General features: G+C 44.0%; 1 protein-coding gene across 1 annotated transcript in view; it reads left to right on the top strand.

Annotated features, from left to right (window-relative positions):
- Positions 1 to 18,832, top strand: part of EPHX2 (epoxide hydrolase 2) — a 75,445-nt gene that overhangs the window by 34,155 nt on the left and 22,458 nt on the right. The gene's annotated exons all lie outside the window — the stretch shown is intronic.

Below are 18,832 nucleotides of genomic sequence, written 5' to 3'. Positions count from 1 at the left end.
TGGAGTCACGAGTCTTTTTTAAAAAAATCAACTTGGCAAACAAGCCCCACCTTGTCCACCCCCTCCCTCTTCCCTAATGGGTCCTGTTAGCAGAGAAGGAAAGGGCAGGAGTGTAGGTTACAAAGGTAAGGTTACAGATTCATTTAAACGGGAGAATGAAGGGGAGGAGACATCACTGCTCAAATAGATACAAGAATTCATGCCAATTGGAGGTAACGGTTCTGGGAGCTTGGAGTTCTGGGTCTTGCAGTGACCTGGGGCAAACATACAAGACCTTCACACACAGCTCCCATTCTCTCTTTTGGCTTGGTCCTAAGGCTGTGGACTGGGGAAAGTCTTGGGCTGGCAGTAGGTCTCCAAGGTGTAGTCAGGGCCCAACTATGCAGCAGAAGACCTTTGCCCCTTGGTCCCAGCCTGGACAGATGGGGCCATGGAAGCAGGGTATTTGGATTTGCAAGTTACATCAGTGAAGTACTGTTTGTTCATTGTTTAGTTTGAGGGTGCTAATTTGCATCTCTGAGCATTCTGTTTCAGTTGTGAACTAGCTGATCCTCCTGTCTTATATGCTGTAGTATATATGTTATCACTGTAAAATAGTTCTCCAGTAAAGCTAAATTTGTTTTACACAAAGTGTTGGGTGATTTGTATAATATGTTTTCAAAAATATAAGAATTTATCTAACACAGGGCTATAGCAAGCCGGCTCAGCCTAGTGGGTTTTGCTTCAGAGTAAATAAGATTAGAGTCTGGTTATAACGGAAGTGTCCTTATCTGTGGAATAGTAAAGAGTCCAGTAGCACTTTTAACACTAATTTTACTGTAGAGTAAGCTTTCGAGAAACACAGCTCTCTTCATTAACTGTGGAGACTGTGGGATGGACTGAGGTGAGCTTGCTGAATGTTTATTCTGTGCTTAGCTTTTGAGGCATGCATTCCCATCTAAAGGAGGTCTGTGTCATAAGACCCTGAAGTTCTAAGTCAGCCATTGCCTAACCAGTCGACTTCATAGGTGCTGCTTGTAGTTGGCAAATTAGCTAGTAGGCAGTTTTGAGAAGTCAGCATAAAGTGTGTGACTACCTGTTTCTCAAGCTGGTCCATAACTCTGAACTTTCAGGAACCAGGGAAGGTCCAAAATCTGTGAGAATTCTCCTTTCCTCTGGTGGACCCATAATTTTCCTCACTTGCACCTACCTTCCTCTACCTCCCTGGTCACCTCGTAGCTCGCTCTTGTAATGGCAGGGAATTGTTTTCTTCGATGTTAGGTTCTTTCCCCTGTGATGGCAAATGTTCCTTGATATCTCTTTGTGCACCTCCTTGTGAAGGTCAATGACTGTTCAGCGCCTCTTGGAGAGCGAGACTTGCTGGTGCGACCAGATGCCGGAATAATTTGTTTAGAGGAGTGAAAGTTCAGCAATTGGTGATACAAGGGCTCTGAGATGTCTGCTTTTCCCTAATGCAATCAGGACAGGGAAGAGGCAGTAATAGAATTAACGAACAAACAAAAAATTTTCTCCATGTTAAATGTTTAATTCATGCTGTGACCTTGAATCTGTGGAGCTGTTCTGTTGCTCTTATGTATGGCTTAGTGAGAAATATTTGGAGAAAATGGAGATGTTGGTTTGCTGTTACAGTTCCTGAGTGAATGTGTTGGCTACCATATGTATAAAGCTTGGCTTGTGCTGCAATTGCAGGACTCTCCAGCCTTTTCCAAACCCAGAAGGCCCCGTTAACCTAGCAGTTTAGGACCTATTGAACTGCAAGCACATGGTGAAGTCACATGATAGGCAGAGCCACATACCAACATCAACAGTGGCAGGAAATGTAGCCATCCATCCAGGTGAGCTGAAGAGGGGAAATTCAAGCCAAACACCAGGCAGCAAATTATAGGGAAGAGCCATAATTCAGTGGTAGAGCATCTGCTTGGCGTGTAGAAGATCCCTGGTTCAGTCCCCAGCATCTCAAGTTTAAAGGCTCAGGTGGTAAGTGATGTGAAGGACCCTGGAGATTGGCTACCAGTCTGAGCAGAGCAGTCTGCTTGGGTGTGTCTATGCATAGGGAAGAACAAAATTGGATCTGGCAGATTCAGTGATTTCTCCCTCACTGAGAGTCAGTGTGGTGTAGTGGTTAAGTGTGTGGTTCTCCATCTGGGAGAACCGGGTTTGATTCGCTGCTCCTCCACATGCACCCGCTGATGTGATCTTGGGTCAGCCACAAGTTCTCGCAGAGCTGTTCCTCTCAAGAGCTTTTTTTGGAAGAGCTCTCTCAGCCCCACCTACCTCACAGGGTGTCTGTTGTGGGGAGGGGAAGGGAAAGGAGATTGTAAACCGCTCTGAGACTCCTTTGGGTAGTGAAGGGTGGAATATAAATCTAATCTCTTCTGCTGCTGCAAAAGCTTTTTCTCTCTTGGACGGATTTTCCACTAGTCTTGCCTTGCTTTCACTCTCCTCTTCTCAGCGGCGCTCCTGTCGGCCCTGAGGCTGCAACTCGCTCCACCTCTTTCTAAAACTCCGATTTAGAAAACTATGTTGTTGCTTTTTAATTGCAGCTGCAGACAATACTCCCTCTAAACTGGAGTCTTGTGAACAACAATTCTACTTTGTTGTTTAAAACAATTTTATTTAACAATTTTATGGTAACAATATCTATTTCTTTCATCATTAATAACTTCTTTTTATCTATCCCATATATTACTTTCTAACCACCCCTCCCCCCATTACTTGACCCCCGCCGGTGTTATTTACTTAAGATACTAACATTTAAAGGTACCCTTAATTAATAAAAACAAAAATTAATATCCTTCTTCCTTCTAATACTTAATCATTATCAAAAATTGTCCAATGTCCTTTTATTTTCCACTCTTTTTCTACATATCTTCTAAACTTTTTCCACTCCATCTTAAAAACTTCTAAATCATAGTCTCTTAAAGTTCTTGTTGACTTGTCCATTTCACTCCATGTCATAACTTTTACAATCCAATCCCATTTCTCTGGTATTTTTTCTTGCTTCCACAACCGCGCATACAATGTCCTAGCAGCTGAAAGCAAGTACCAAATTATAGTTCTATCTTCTTTTGGAAATTTTTCCATTTATAATCACAACAGAAAAGTCTCTGCAACTTTCTTAAATTCATATCCCAAGATCCTAGAAATTTCTTGTTGAATCATCTGTCAATACTTTTTTGCTTTTTCACAAGTCCACCACATATGGTAGAAAGAACCTTCGTGTTTTTTACATTTCCAACATCTATCTGGCACCTTGTTGTTCATCTTTGCCAACTTTTTAGGAGTCATATACCATCTATACATCATTTTAAAACAGTTCTCTTTAATACTGTGACATGTCGAAAGCTTAATAGAATTCTTCCACAAATATTCCCAAGTTTCCATCTGTATTTCTTTATTTACATTAATTGCCCACTTAATCATTTGAGATTTCACTACTTCATCTTCCGTAGACCATTTTAAAAGTAATTTACAACAATTCTACTTTGTGAGCTGCTGGCATTAAAGCTGTAAGTGAGGGATTTGGCTGCTGCATAAATTAGTTTGACCGATTTCGCACTCAGCTTACCCTGCTGTCATGTTCCTCTTCTCCGCGCAGCGTCCTTCGGATTTCCCACAGTGGGACAGGCTTCCTTGGGAGGTGGTGGTGTTAGCCAAATTGCCTCTGAGATCGAATTGGGGAATTATATTTAATAGGCGAATGGCCCGAGCAAGATCAACAACCTATGTCTACGGGAGTTGGAATTCCCCAGAGACCCAATAATGAGGAAATTGGTGTCTAAAATTCAGTATGTTTATTGGATACATACATACATACCATAGACCTTTATTGGCATTAAAGGTCTATGGTATAGGCTTAACCTATGTAAGTTTTATATGTTTTGGATGGAGCTAGAGTGCATTCTGACAGACCGCTGGTTTTTATGTTTTATTAATCTACTGTTTTAACTGCTGCTATGTAATTGTTTTTAAGCCAAACCTATGTAAGTTTTATATGTTGTAAGCTGCCCTGAGCCACTTCGGTGGGAAGGGCGGGATATAAATCAAAATATAAATAAATAAATAAATAAATATAAATAACAATCACACAGTTACTCTAACACTCACACAGTCATAAAGAACTAAGAATACAGAGGTGAAAGTTGGATAGAGACATTTGCATTAGCAGGATTGAAGCAATGATCATGGGTGATACAAATTACCTGTCCAAAGAGAAGAGAAGATCTCTGCAGCAATGGCAGCAAGGGAGAGAGGGGTAGCAAGAACTGACCAGCAAATCTTGCCAAAGGGAGAAGGGTTCCAATACTTGATTAAGGTATAGGGGTTATCTCTACTGGGAGTGGGTGAGGATACCAACAAGAGAACCCAGAACACCTATGTGCAGGACCTTATATAGTCCATTTTCCTACCTTACAGAAGGGGGGCGGTGCCCATGGGGGGTATCCCTGATTGGAAGGGATACCTGATCTTTGCCCCCTGGATTGGATTGGTTCCCAGGATGGACCAATGAAGTCCAGGATTCTGTTTACCATAGTATTATTGTTTACCAAAGTATTATTATTATTATATGAGAATTTGGGGTTCATGTGTTAACTACTTGTAACATCTCTTGGAAACCTTTAGCAAGACAAAAGGGAGGAAAAGAAAAACAATGGATGTGGCCAGTTGGCAGCTGGTTCTGATGCTTGATATTGACTAGTTGATGAGTTCCTGGCACCATGGCTGTAGTCTCCTTTAGTCCGTGCCAGCAACAGTTCATATGCATGGACGTGACTTCCTCTGTGGATGTGATGTGTCTGCATTGCAGTAATGGTGGCTGGTTCTCCAAATGGCACTTTTAGGTACTCCTGATGGAGGGCCAGGTAACAGGCCAAGGTGAGGAAGAGTGGTAGATGAGTGGGTGAATATGGAGGCTAGTGCTTGTGGCATGGGGGCCCCCCTAGCACAGAGGAAGGAAAACGGGACCAGTGAGTCCCTGTGAGGGCGTTACACGGTACACCGATCTGAGATTTGGGCAAGGGACCATTTCCAGAAATTCTTATGGTGGCCTGAGCAACAACTCACATGACATTTTAGCGTTCCAGTCACATTGCCTTGCCTTTCTGTTCCTCTCTCTGCCCTAGTTGGGTGGGCAGGGAAGCATGCTAGTTAAGTTGCTGTTGGCCTCCATATATGCAGTTGTAGCAGCTTCCACCCCTGCTGGCTTTGGGTTGATTTGAATTTCTCCTACCTCGAACATGAAAAGTTCTGAGGTGCCTTTGTTCTTGACCTGCAACCTCAGTTCTGCTGTGTTCTGCTGCTCCGACTGATAGCAGAATAATGCATTTTGTTTTGATGCTGAACAAGTTGGCCTCCTTTTCTAAGAAACCGGATAGGCGTTGGGTGGTACAGAGTAATAGTGGAGAATCTTTGCTTACCTGGAAGTGTAAAGCAAAGGTGGGGGCAGGGGGCTGGAGACTATTCCTGTGTATTGAATTTGTTTCAAGTTTGTCTCAGAATGCCAAGGACCAGGGACTGCAAGACAACTTAGAAATGGGGTATAGAAAGGGCTTATAACCTCATCCTCTTGTGTGATCCTCTGATCCTTGCTTCTGAAGAAGAAGAGTTGGTTTTTATACCCTGCTCTTCACTACCTGAAGGAGTCTCAGAACGGCATACAATCTCATTCCCTTCTTCTCCCCACAACAGACACCCTGTGAAGTAGTTGGGGCTGAGAGAGCTCTGAGAGAATGGTGACTGGCCCAAGGTCACCTATCTGGCTTCAAGTGAAGGAGTGGGGAATCAGACCCGGTTCTCCAAATTAGTCTGCCACTCTTAACCACTACACCATGCTGAGATGGTGCCCTGATCTTTCTCTGTGAGGAAAGGCTATTGTAATGAAGACTTCGTAGCTGAGGAAAATGCAAGTGTGGAAGTTGCAAGAACTTGTAGCAGGTATCATATTTGTTGCTTTGTGGCAGGTATTATATTTGTGGAGATTCTCTGCTAGATCAGATCAGTGGTCCATCTAGTCCAGCTGCCTGTTTCACAGTTCCTCTGAAGGGCCAACAACAAGGCATAGAGGTCAAGGCCTTCCCCTGATGTTGCCTTCTGGCTCTATGATTCAAATGTTTAGTGCTTCTGAATGTGGAGGTTCCCCTCAGTCACCTTGGCTAATAGCTGCTGATAGCATAGTTCATTCTACTTCATTCTGGTGTGTGTGTTCTCCAGGTGTTTGCTGAGAAAGCAAGTCCAGTTTGGGAAGCTTTAACTTTGCTTTGTTTCTGGCTGTTTTTCTCCCTTGAATTTGAAAATCATTTCACATTTTCAGCATGCTTCAAAACAGCCTTTGGCTATTGGCTCAGACTGTGGCATGGTTGGGATTCCAATGAACAATTCTCTTGCCTGCTGCTACTTGAGTGTATGTGATTTTCCTGGTGTAAGAACTGCAGATTTCTATTTTTAGCAGCAGACCTCTAAAAGCCTGGTTCTTAAGAATTTTGCAAAATTAGCTTGGTTGTGTGTACAACTTCTGAAGTTTTCCCAGTTATGCATCTAAACTGTGAAAGAGCTCTCGGTGGCAGTGTTCCCACCTCTTCCTCCAGCATCACATTGCTTTTTTGGAACAGAGCTGCTGGTATGTCCTAGTAGAGAGAATCATACATCTGACCATTTCCAATGTGACATTCCAACACATCCTGAGAGGCAGCCCTATAAACATTTTACGCTGTCTTATACACAGTTGGGCCTTTGGCTCACCTAACTCTATACGTCTCTGATCAGGAACATATCTTCAGGGGCACGGAAAGACCTTCCCTAACCCCTGCTGCTGAAGACCCTTTAGAACAGTCAGTGACTAAACTAGGATCTTGTTCATGCAGAACACATGCTGGTGCCTCAAGCCTGTCGCAAGAAACACTTAAACAGTTGAATGTTCTGTATTTCCATTAAAATATGCCCTATTAAAATGTGTATGTCGGGGGGGGGGGTGGCTATTAGCAACACCATCACTGCCAAGTTCTAATGTGTGTGGGGGGGCATTCTTTATTTCATACTCAGGATGCAGTTGTACCCCTGCCAAATTCTTCCTTTGTCACTGTTTTAAACAATTACAGTTTGGAGGGATAGATCAGGTTTTACTTGTACAGCATCTCTAAGACTGGTAACTTGGGCTGCATTGAGCATCTGTGTGTAATAAAGCACCATGTGCATGTACTTGTAATCTGTGCCCTATTGGGGCTTCCTTTTCACTCCAGGGCTCAGTATTTGCCAGTGCATGATGATGGGCATCGCCATCTCCCTTTTCTCAGTGGCTCTGCTGTGGCAGGAGCCAGGTTTTAAATTAAATTAACTTTTCAGGGCAAGGCTTCAAACATGGCAAGCGCTTATAAGTGCAAATGCGGAAAAAATTCATGCGAGTGACCCACTGGCAGAGAGGTGTGCTTGCCTCTGTGACTTAATTTGCTTGCTGATTAAATGTCCCTCACACCATCTGCTGCCCGGCAATAATTACAGAAGGATTATGAGAACTGTGACCCTGGTCTTGGGAGAGGATTAATTGAGAACAATGCATTCAGGATAAGCTTTAAATCTAACCTTCTGGTGAGATGCAAGGTTTTAAAACTGTTAAATAGCATAGTACTCTTCCCCCCCACCCCCGCCGATTGTTAACTAACATTTGCTCTCTTGAAACGTATAACGCTAATTTATCGTCTCTGTTTGTGTATTTAATAATTAGTCTGCTAATTAATTTGGCCTGTTTTTGCTCACCTCCCAGAGCTGAGAGAGCAAATCGTTTTCTTTTTGTGAGTGAGTCTGAACTGCTTACAAATGCCATTTGGCTGTTTTAATTAGCAGGGTGTGATGCATCTCGAGGGATTTCTGCAGCAGCCTCTCCTATGTCCTTCTCAGCCTTATATAAATGAGTATGAATTATTGCAGCCATTCATATGCTGCCTCCTGCTCAAGCTCAGCTCTCTGGTGTAGGGGCCAGCCTTTTTGGCCTGTCTTCCAGAATTTCTTGACAGTGCTTTGTGTGAGGATGCAGAGATTTCTGCTTGTTTAGTAGAAATCTTCAACCTGTACCCTTCTGCAAGGCCTGGCCTTGCTGTTTCCTTGTTGCTATTAAACGCTTAAATTTCTACTAGGTGTTACATAAAACCAAAATGTAAGTTCTTATCACAAAGGCTAACACATCATTCTCTTTACCTTCCTGTTCCATTGCATTTTTATCTGGCCCTTCTTTGAAGGAGCTTGGGGCAGCATATACTCTTGCCCCTTTTGTGTCTTAACAACAACCCTGAGTGGTAGGTTAGGCTAAGAGGAGCTTACAAAGTACCCCAGTGAGTTTTATGGCTGGATAGGGATTGAATCCAGGCCTGTGCAGTCCAAGTTTGGCATTCTAACCTCTATTTTACACAGCACAAGTTGTATCTTCTTGCTGTGTGTTGATGGTTCATTTGTAGGCCATGTTGTGGAGTTAAACTCATGGGTGGGGGCAAAATGATGTCCTCTTTGCCCCTCTGTCCCTTTGATCTTTCAAGGCATCACCTTGCACCTTCCTAATATCTATGATCTCAGATTTAATGGGAGTAAAAAGTACAAATCTGATCAGTGCACAGACTGCAATGGAAGAATGTCTACTGTATTGTTCTATGGAGGAATCGAGTTTATTGTGCAACTGATATAGAAGCGCTTTAATTCCAGCCCTTCTGTAACACCACAGCAGCTAAGGAGAAATCCAATTAGCATTTTTCTTCAGCTGCTGCTGAGTACGTAACTCTGTGCCAGGCTTGTGAAAGCAAAATGTTCCGGGGAGTTTTTCCCGCAGCTCCTTTTGAGGGCTTTGATGTTTTTGGCTGCATCACCACTTCTGTTGGGGACCAACGGTCTGTACTCTGATGCTATGCAGGGTCATAACTTTAAGCGATGCTTCCTGCTTGCTTTTTAAGCTGCCTCGGTGAGAATTAGTTGGCTGGGCTGACCAATCTGTAAGTAGCCTGCCTTCTGCTGGGGTGACGTGTCCATCAAGTGCCATGGCCTGATGCTTAACCAGTGACCATTGGGCCAGCAGAAAGATGAAAGGCCTCCATGGTGTGTTCTGCCGTTCCAGAAAATCCTTTTCTAGATACCTTGTCTCTGAAGTGGACTCTACTCCTAAACCACTTATGGATCAGGTACTATTCTATATTTTGTTTTCTCTGCTTAGAGATAATGGATCCTAAGAGTAATTTGGCAGCAGCAAAATGTGTTTTAGTCCTTTTATCCCTCACAGCCCCCAAAATGAAGAAGCCATTTTCCCCCTGCTGCCCAAGATTCATCATTCAGTGAGCTTCTAAGAGAATTAAAGGAATGGAAAGCACTCTGCTCCACCCAAACTTAGCCTGAGATAAAAAGGTGTCAACCATTATGGTGCAACAAAGCTTTTTTCCCCCTCTTGTTTTTGCTGGATAAGAGGGTGCAGAGGAGCAGTTTAAAGGAAAAAATGGTGATTGCTTGGGTGAAAGGGAAGCAGCAGCAGAGTGTAAAAGCAGACTGGAGAAAGAAGCATTAGATAGAAGAGCATTTGGAGTGGTGGAAAATAGCAGCTCCTTAACTCCCCCCCCCCCCCAAAAAAAAGCTCTAACTCTGTCTGAATCCATACTATATGTTTCAAGCTTGTTCTGGCCCATGTGTATTTCAGAGCAGCTCTTTGGGTGCGGTTAGGTAGCCCCTGGCCTTAGATCAGAGCAGAGATGCGTTGGGCCCTGAGCCCAGGAAGAATGCGATGTGTGAAGCAAACTAAGAGGGCCAATTTGGGCTTGTCTTTTTCAAGTGACCTTTTAAATGGCAGACTTTATGCCTTGCTCGTTGTGGCCTGTGAGGAAAGTAGGACGCACTCTTAACTGTGTTGTTAGGTTCTTCATCCAGTGAATTTATCTTCTCTCTCCCTTGCAAAGAGGCTGGAATAAATCTTGGCAGCCCTTTCTGCTTCATATTCTGGGCTGGATTTAACTGATATTGATGTGCCTCTTGGCAATGAGAACCCCCATCTCTCAGCCATAAATTTTCCCCCATGTAGCTCAGGGCGCTGCAAAGATGGGGCTCTCCTCCCTTAGAAATATTGCCAGTTGCGAAATGAGGTTTGCGGTTGGCACTAACTGTTTATGGAAGCGTTGCACCAAATGAGACATGATTGGAAGGGTGCTTCTCATTATGCAAAGAATTTAAAAGATTTTCCAAAGGATATTTTGCAGAAAGGTATGTTGGCAAAATGCCGGTAGACCTGCAGTTTAGCATCGGAGTGTGCTTGTAACTCTGACTTTACTTCCCCACTGTGCCCTTGGATTTCTTGCTGGGTAAATTTGCTCGATGTGCTTTCCTGTCCTTAAAACATTGTCTGTTTCCAGAATGATCTGTCCTGTTTTTACCCTGCAATTCCTGCTGAGTTCTCAGTGTGCCCTATATCATTCTTCCCTCCCCACGTTATCATTAAAAGGCTCAGATAGAGGGAGACTTGCCCAAGGTCACCCAGCGACTGTGGTGGTAGCTCCTTGTCTGGGTAGATGTACACATTTAGATCTACTGGATCTTCTGCATTTGTTTGTCAGAGTTGTGCAGAGTGGGCCAGAGGTTTGCATGGGCACGAGAAGGGTGGGGCCAGGATGCTTAGCAGTTCCCATGACCTCTGCTTTTCTTCTGGATCCTTCTTCTCTTCACTTTGCATGGGGATTTGTAGATGCTTTTTTGCTGACCAAATGGAAGAATGTATTGGGAAGTAGAAAGATTGAGGCCAATTCCCCCCTAGGCTTGTTCCAGCGTCAGAGCTCTCCCCACCCGGCCAGTGCTTCTGGTTTTCAGAGGATCTTGCTTGCCACGGGAAAGAGGCAAGGCAAGTCGCAGCCTCAGGGCAGCATGTGTGAAATAGGATGGAAGTGTTGGGGCGGGGGGCGGGAAGAACTCTGACACTGGAACAAGCCTAGTGGGGAATCTGTCTAAATGTTCCACTGTCACCTCTGTCCCTGCAAAATCCCAACCTGATTGGTTCTTTGCATGCTGGCTACAGACATAAGATAGAGAATCCAATGCTTGTTCTGTTCTTACAGAATTAAAAGTAGTACAATGCAAGCATTTTACACTGTGTCTCTGGGGTGTGTTGGTATACCAGAGTAGATTTTTAAAAACGACATTTGTAAGTTCACGAATGGGAAGGCTGATAATGGTAATAGAGAAAAAAAGCTAGAGATGGGCATGAATTGAACCATGAAGCAAAATTTTTCATGAATTTTGCTCTGTATGTGGTTTACGAACCAAAGTTCATGGCAGGTATATCTTCATGAATTTCTATGAATTTTAAAACCAGTTTGTGGATAGAGCAGAAAGCAGGGACTCCAACTCCCTTTAAACTCCTTCTTTCTGTTCCCTACAAAAGCTAGTTAAGCGGCAGAGAACACCTCACTCCCCACAGCTCAGCTGTTTCAAACTTTCTTGTGCAGTCACTGTAAACTGCACAAGAAAGCCCATTGAAAGAGACTGTGGTCTCTTTCTATGGGGTTTGCAGGGGCCACAAACTGATTCAGTTCACAAACCTCCTGCTTTGAATCAATGCATGGTTTGTTTCATGGTTTGGCCACAGACCATGAACCAACACTAACCATGTTTTTCTGGTTTTTGCTCATCACTAGGAAAAACCTCCCAGAAAGACAACCTGCCTACCTGTAGAGTCTTCCCCCTGCAGCCTGGAGTTTAAAGCGGGTTTTGTTGTCCTATATGTACATTTTTAAGTGGGCAATCATTGGAGCCCAAGAGACTGTGTCAACTCGCTGTGTGCTCTGGAATGTCCTTATTCTGTGATGTGCACAAGAGGACTTCAGTAGGCAAGTTGGTACAAGAAGAATTCCCCGAAGTCATGAAGTTTGTGTGCCAATTGCATATATTCCTTCATAATCTTGACAAGTCAGTAATATCTAAAAAAACAAGAACAGCAACATCCATCTTTTTTTCAATAGAGCTGAGAACCAGACTTATTTTAACCTCTTTCCCTTAGTTTTCTCCATAGGCTTTTCCACATTTTCCTATTTTGGATTTTTACCTGTTTCGTTCCCTCTAGCGGTTGATTTGATACGATACTGCTTTATGTGTAGCACATCTCTCTGCAGGTTTAAACTGCGGGTTATTATGTCAAACATAAATCAAAGTAATATTGAATGGAGCAGCGGAAGGAACAAAACACGTGTGGAACAGGGGAAAAAAGTCCCTGAAGCAACAAAAGCACACAAGCAAAGAAATTGGGAATTCAAAGAAGCCCGAAATCTTAGGTTTTGAGAGTAGAAATTTGATTTCCAGTTGCTGGGGACTGATTACTGTTGCCTGTGGACAATAGGGTTGCCAGACTCCTGGTCCGAGCGGGCAGTCTCCTACTTTTGGGTGCTCCTCCCCCTCCAGATTACCTCCTCTTACCTCTGAGAAGCTGGAAATAACTGCGACACGCCTACATAACAAAAAAGAAGTGACATAGGCACATTGGGGACATCGGGCAGTGATGCTCTGTTTTGGGGGGGAAACTCTATAACCCTAACAAACATATTGTTTTATCCCCCAAAACTAGAGTGTTGCTGCCCAACATTCCTAAATCAGTTCTGGGAGACATAGGCAAATCACAGTGCTCCTCCCCCCTCCCAGAAACATCCCTCCCACCCCCCGCCAGCATGCTGTTGGGGGCTGGCAATCCTAGTGGGCAATCTCGTAGGCCACTGTGGGGAATAGGATGTTGGACTATATAGATAGAAGATATTGGATTTATATCCCGCTCTCCACTCAGAGCGGCTCACAATCTCCTTTACCTTCCTCCCCCACAACAGACACCCTGTGAGGTGGGTGGGGCTGGAGAGGGCTCTCACAGCAGCTGCCCTTTCAAGGACAACCTCTGCCAGGGCTATGGCTGACCCAAGGCCATTCCAGCAGGTGCAAGTGGAGGAGTGGGGAATCAAACCTGGTTCTCCCAGATAAGAGTCCGCACACTTAACCACTACACCAAACTGGCTCTTTGGAGTGACCCAGCTGGGTTGCTCTTACATTCTTATGACCTTCACAGGTTCTAGAGGAGGCAGAGTTATAGCCTTTGTGTGTGTTGTGACTTCAGCTATGGTCCCACAAGCTGATGGTGCTGGCATTTTAGCTCTTTCCCCTCAGCCAAGTTTATTCAGTTGCGACTTTAGTCTTGTCATCTTACTGACAAAGACTGGGTCAAGAAGCCCATATAACAAACCCACAATTTTGGCTCTCTAAGCAGCCTTTCTTAACAAGGCATTGATATTTTGGGGTGGGGGGAGGTGTTGGCTCAGCTATTTGCTCCTTTGTTGGAGAAAAAAAAGTCGATGTGTTTTTCAGGGATGGAGGCTAGTGACTTGGCTAATTAACTGAAATGCTTTCTTCAAAAGAAAAATCTGCAGTTCAAGCTTCAAATCAATTAAGTGGTGTGATTAATCAGCTAAAGCTTACAAACCTTCTAACATCATTGTGGGCCAGTTAGATTTACCCCTAAAGAAACTGGACATAGCACTGAGAATTATATGGAAAAATCGATGTATGTGTGTAAGGTAGACATTGGGGCTTGCCCTCCTATGGGTATAGTTAAGGCTCTTTCCTTATGATTACTGCTCTATAACGTTACATTTATGTTTACTCTTTCTATGTAAGATATGTGTGAGTGGACTGTATTCTAGCATCAGCTTTCATGGGCTTGGTTAGTCTAGCATGGAGGAAATACAGGATGGGATGTAATTACATAAAATTCAAATGTAATCAGGAAAAGTGCAGAGACCGTTCACAATAGCAGTGATTGCTAATCTTCCTAGTTCTGCTAAGCTAGCTAACACCTGTAATGACTGAATAATCCCAAATCCATTTTAAGTCCTTAGGAGACAGATTTCTTGATGAATTCTAATGCATTTGTTTCCCACTAGAATTTCCCTTTGAAGTGCTTTTGCTGAAGAACAGTGATAGAAAAGGGGAAAGTGCAGGCACCGTTATAGCAGGATGTCCTGTCCTTCACAGGTGTTTGAGAATGTGCAGCCATATTGTATTGTGACTTTCAATATCATCTATCATGGTATCTTTCCGGGCTGGGCTTGGGAGGCACCATTCTGTGATGGTTCCAGTCCTTCCTGTCAGGCAGGTTTCAGAAGGTTGTGCTGGGGGGACTGCTGCTCAGTCCCTTGGCCTTTGGGGTCCTACAAGGTTCCATTTTGTCCCCTGTGCTCCTTAACATCTACATGAAACTGCTGAGTGTGGTCATTCAGAGATATGGGCTGGATGGTCACCAGTATGCAGGTGCATCTCAGCTCTATCTCATACTTATGGCTGATCCCAGGGAAGCAGCAGAAACTCTGAACTGGGGCCTGGAGGCAGTTTTAGAAGGAATGCAGACTAATAAACTAAAGCATAATCCCAACAAGACAGAAGAGCCGTTGGTGGGTGGAAAGTCTGACCCAGGATTAAGGTGTCACCCGTTCTGGATGAGGCTGCACTCTCCTTGAAGAAGCAGAGCTATAGTCTGGGGATGTTCTTGAACCCAGGTTTACTGCTGGATAAGTAGGTGGTGGCTGTGGCCAGGAGTACCTTCCCCCCCACCTCTACTGGTTAGCCAGCTGTGACCTTTCCTGGGCAGAAAAGATCTGGCCACCTTGGTGCATGCCCTGTTTACATCTAGATTAATTACTGCAATACTCAGGGTTGCCCCTAAGAAGTATTCAGAAAGTCCAGTTGGTACACAACACAGGATGTTGGCTGAAGTGGATCATGGGACCATATTGCTCTAGCCTTGGCTCATCTATACTGGCTCCCAATTTGTTCCTTGGCACAAGTCAAGGTGCTGGTTTTGACCTTCAAAGCCCTATGTGGTTTCGGATCTACATACCTAAGGACAGCCTACTCCCTTATGAATGCAACGTAACCACTGTGGTCATCTTTGGAGGCCCTGCTTTTGGTGCCCCCCCTTCTGAGATCAGGAAGGTGGCATCCCAGAAAAGTGCCTTCTCAATTGTGGCACCAAAACTCCACAACACGCTTTCCGGGAAGATTTATCTGTCCCATTCTGCTGCCATCTTCTGCCAGCAGATGAAGACTGCTGTTTGGTGCTCCTTCAGTGATCCCTCCTTCCTGACCAATGTTTTAATTGCTGTTCCTTGTACATTTAATTGCTTTCTTTGCTGTTCTCTGTGAAGAGGACCAGCACCTACTGGAAATCCCAGCCCAAAAGATGTCCATCTAGCCTCAACCAGGGCCAGGGCATTCTCAGCCCTGGCTCCAGCCTGTTGGAATAAGCTCCCAATAGAGATCAGGGCCCTGTGAGATCTTTTACAGTTCTGCAGGGCCTGTAAAACAGCTCCTATACCAGGCTTTTGGGTGAGGCAGCAGATGTCAAATACCATCTGGCCCCTCCTGTCAGAATTAGCTGCAGTCTGTTGAATTACTGGACTACAATGTCTGCTCTGGATCACTCTGAGAGCAATGAATTGTACCATCCAGGAAATTTTATAGGCTCTGGCCTCTTTTTCACTATAACGATATTGTGTCAGGACACTGTGAAATGCTTTTTTTCCCCAGAACGCCATCTTGGGTTTTTTTTTTGGGGGGGGGGGAATAGAAATTAAATAAAATAAATGACATGTTTTTAGTTGTTTAATGATGTGATTTGGGGGGGGGGGTGATTTTAATGGTTTTAAAATGTAATTTTATCATGTGTGTTTTGTTAGCCACCTTAGTGGCCCTTGTGAGGGCAGAATGGTAGGATATAGTTTTTGTAATAAATAAAATAAACATGGTGCTGAACTTTGGAGGTGCTAGAAGCATTGGAGGTGCTCAAGCTCCCTTGAGGTGCTTCTGCCTGGCTCAGACCTCAGGAGTTCCCTGTGAGAAACCTTCCTCTTCCTCTTCCCACAGCTAAGAAGGGGGCTTGCATGAGCCCTTGTCAGAGGCTGTGGGCATCTTATCCTGTGGGGTGGTTATGGCAAAGCCTGTCTGGAAGAGATTATCCAGTGTTAGGATTAGTATACATGAACTGATCAAGCCCAACTGTATTGAATTGTCTCAGCCAGGACTAAATCAGCACCAGATGGAAGAGAGTGAACCAACTGAGGAGGATGAATTAAGGCAAGATGAAATGATGCTGGCTGGACAGAAAAAAGGGGGTTACTTGTTATCCATGAAGAATGCATAGCACTACTGGGTCAGATAGACAGGTGTGAGCGTCTCCTGGATTTGACTTTTGCTGGACAAAAACAATGACATTGATAGACTGAAGTGCTTTCTGTCTGATGCATTAGGTGTATCTTTTGTAGGCAGTAAGGATGTAACAGTCAATCATGCCTTTTTATAACCTCTCAGATGGTCTCTTGCATCATATTCCCTGCAGGGCTGCCCTTAAGGACAGCATGCACTCCTGCATGCCTGCACATACCAACTGCCATGCTGTATCTTCCCAGACAAAATTTGGAGAGGTCCTACAATTGCAGTTTCTTGATATGCTGTCTATTCTGTGCAATCACTGGATGTTTTGATATACACATTTTAAATAAAACATTAAACATAATGGGTCAGGGGAGTGTTCAAGGCTGTCTGCTTTCAGAGACCAAAGAAACAGCATGCTAGCAGGATTCTTGCCTGTTTCAATGAAGAAAAAAATTCCCTTTTTCCCATTTTTAGTATTGCTGAGTGCAAAGCCAGTGGGATGATTGACAGGCATGGGGCTCTGTCTAATTAAAATTGTTATTGCATTAAACCTAATGAAATATAAAACTGTTGGTCTTTTTGTTTATTTTTTTATTTTTGTTCTTTGACTGGGTGTTCTATTACTTTTTAGCTTCCCTAATTTTATACCCATTGGCTCTTAAACATACACCTTCAAGGATATTGCTAAGAGAATGGTAGTAACCTGCATTGACCTTTTACAGTATCCTTAAGACCTGGATGTGGATTAGGCCCATTTCAAATACTAGCAGACTTTCAGTAGAAGCTTCTAAGGTTGGACCTCACTCATCTGTTCTGTGTATAACAACACATGTTTCATCTGGTGGCGACCTTACCTGTATGTGCAGACGTCTGTGGGCTAGATCCAAACTGTGGGCGACAGATCCAAAGATGCCTTTTTGCTCACTGAAGAGGCCCTGTTGGGAGTGGAAGGGTGCCTTTTTGAACCAGTCTCATGGTTTGGAGCCCTCTTAATAATGACAGCTGCAATTTCAGGTTCAGCAGCCAACTTTTCCCTGACTTGAAATTGGGTATATTGGTTAGAAGATCTGGTGCTGTTAAACGGTCAATGTTATACTGTAACAGGACAGTCTGGTATTGATTGCAGACTTGTAACACTGTAACATGTCCGTTCTTAGATAGAATTTCGATTTGTCTTTTCCCCAAAAAAAGTAATAAAATATTTCAGAATGTTCTTATGGAAGGACTTTGACTGTGCAATTTCATTCTCTGAAAACTGGCCTTGAGAAACTCCTGGGATTGCAGACCTTGAAGGCAGGTTGTGTTTGCTTTGCTTTGCTTTGCCCTTTGTGGAGCTCTCCATCTTCCTGAGCCTCCTTCCTGTTGCTTCTCTTCTCCCATTATCCCTCCAACTGTTCTTGACCTTCATTTTTATTGCTGCTCTGCAGAAGCCAGAGTGGCTCCCACCTTGGGCAAACTACTAAGTAAAGGAGCACATTCAGTCAAAAACTTGCTGGGAAAGCAGTTGCTAAAGAGGTGTATCCTGGGGTCTGGTGTGCAGGGAGAGGCTAAGACTTCTAGATGCACAGAGCTAGAAGCTGATGCAAGCTGGATGTATAGCAGTGTATGTTCTCGGAGTACTGCTTAGTGTATATTGCACACCAAATGCAATGAAAATATACCTGTGCTCCAAGAGCCACAGCACAGTAGCAGGGTAGTCATACTTGAGCAAAGGGTGTCTCTCTTCTTCATGGCCTGTTGGTAGGGTTACCAGCTACAGGTTGAGAAATTCCTGGAGATTTGGGGGGGTGGAGTCTAGGTAGGATGAGATATAATACCATATATTCCACTCTTCAAAGCAGCATTTTACCAGTTAATCTCTGCTGTCTGCAGAGCAGTTATAATTTTTTGAGAACTCCAGCCTTCACCTGGAGGGGTTGGCAGCCCTGCCTGTTGGTCTGTTTACCCTGAAAGTGTACTGAGGAAACCTTTGCAGTTCATGTCTTCAGAAGCCTAAGTGGTTTAAGGTAGAAATGCCGATTTTTCCCTGGTTTTGCTGTCTGGAGTGCTAAAAGGTGGGTTGGCCCAGGAGGCATTAGGGCAGAAGCCTGTGGGGATGGCACTCTGTAGACTTGACTACCTGGACAGGAAGAATATTACAGGGAAGGAATTGCTAGTACCAGAATAGGAAATGTGTTCAGTGATTTGGGCTTAAAAGCATAGGTCTGCAGGGAAGTTCTTGATCTGTTAACTTTGGATCCACTCTTAGAAAAAAGTTTTAACACAATGCTAGTCCCTTACAGAGGACTGTCCTAGATTGGGGCCCACCTCCTGTTGAAGATGGACATTCAGCTGGGACATATCCCAGCTTTTCCCCAGCAGCCAGACCCCCAACACACACATGCACATTTCCTCCTCCTTTTCAAGATGCCTTGGCAGAGAGTCCTCTTGGAAATGGAGTGACAGTGTCCGGCTCAGGGATCCTGCTCAGTAATTTTAATCCAGCACGAGTCACTTTTTGGGAAATTGTGCTTAAGATCAAAACACTAGATCAGTTATGCAACTTTTATACTACCTGCAATTTAAGTTAGGCATCTCTACGACATTTATTTTTCACAAGAGTTTTTCATATGGGGGAGTATTCTGTCATGTATTCCTAACAGAA

This window comes from Heteronotia binoei, chromosome 1, assembly GCF_032191835.1.
Source record: "Heteronotia binoei isolate CCM8104 ecotype False Entrance Well chromosome 1, APGP_CSIRO_Hbin_v1, whole genome shotgun sequence".
Taxonomy (NCBI): domain Eukaryota; kingdom Metazoa; phylum Chordata; class Lepidosauria; order Squamata; family Gekkonidae; genus Heteronotia; species Heteronotia binoei.
The sequence above is the reverse complement of the archived record's forward strand: the minus strand, read 5'-3'. Positions and strand labels throughout refer to the sequence as shown.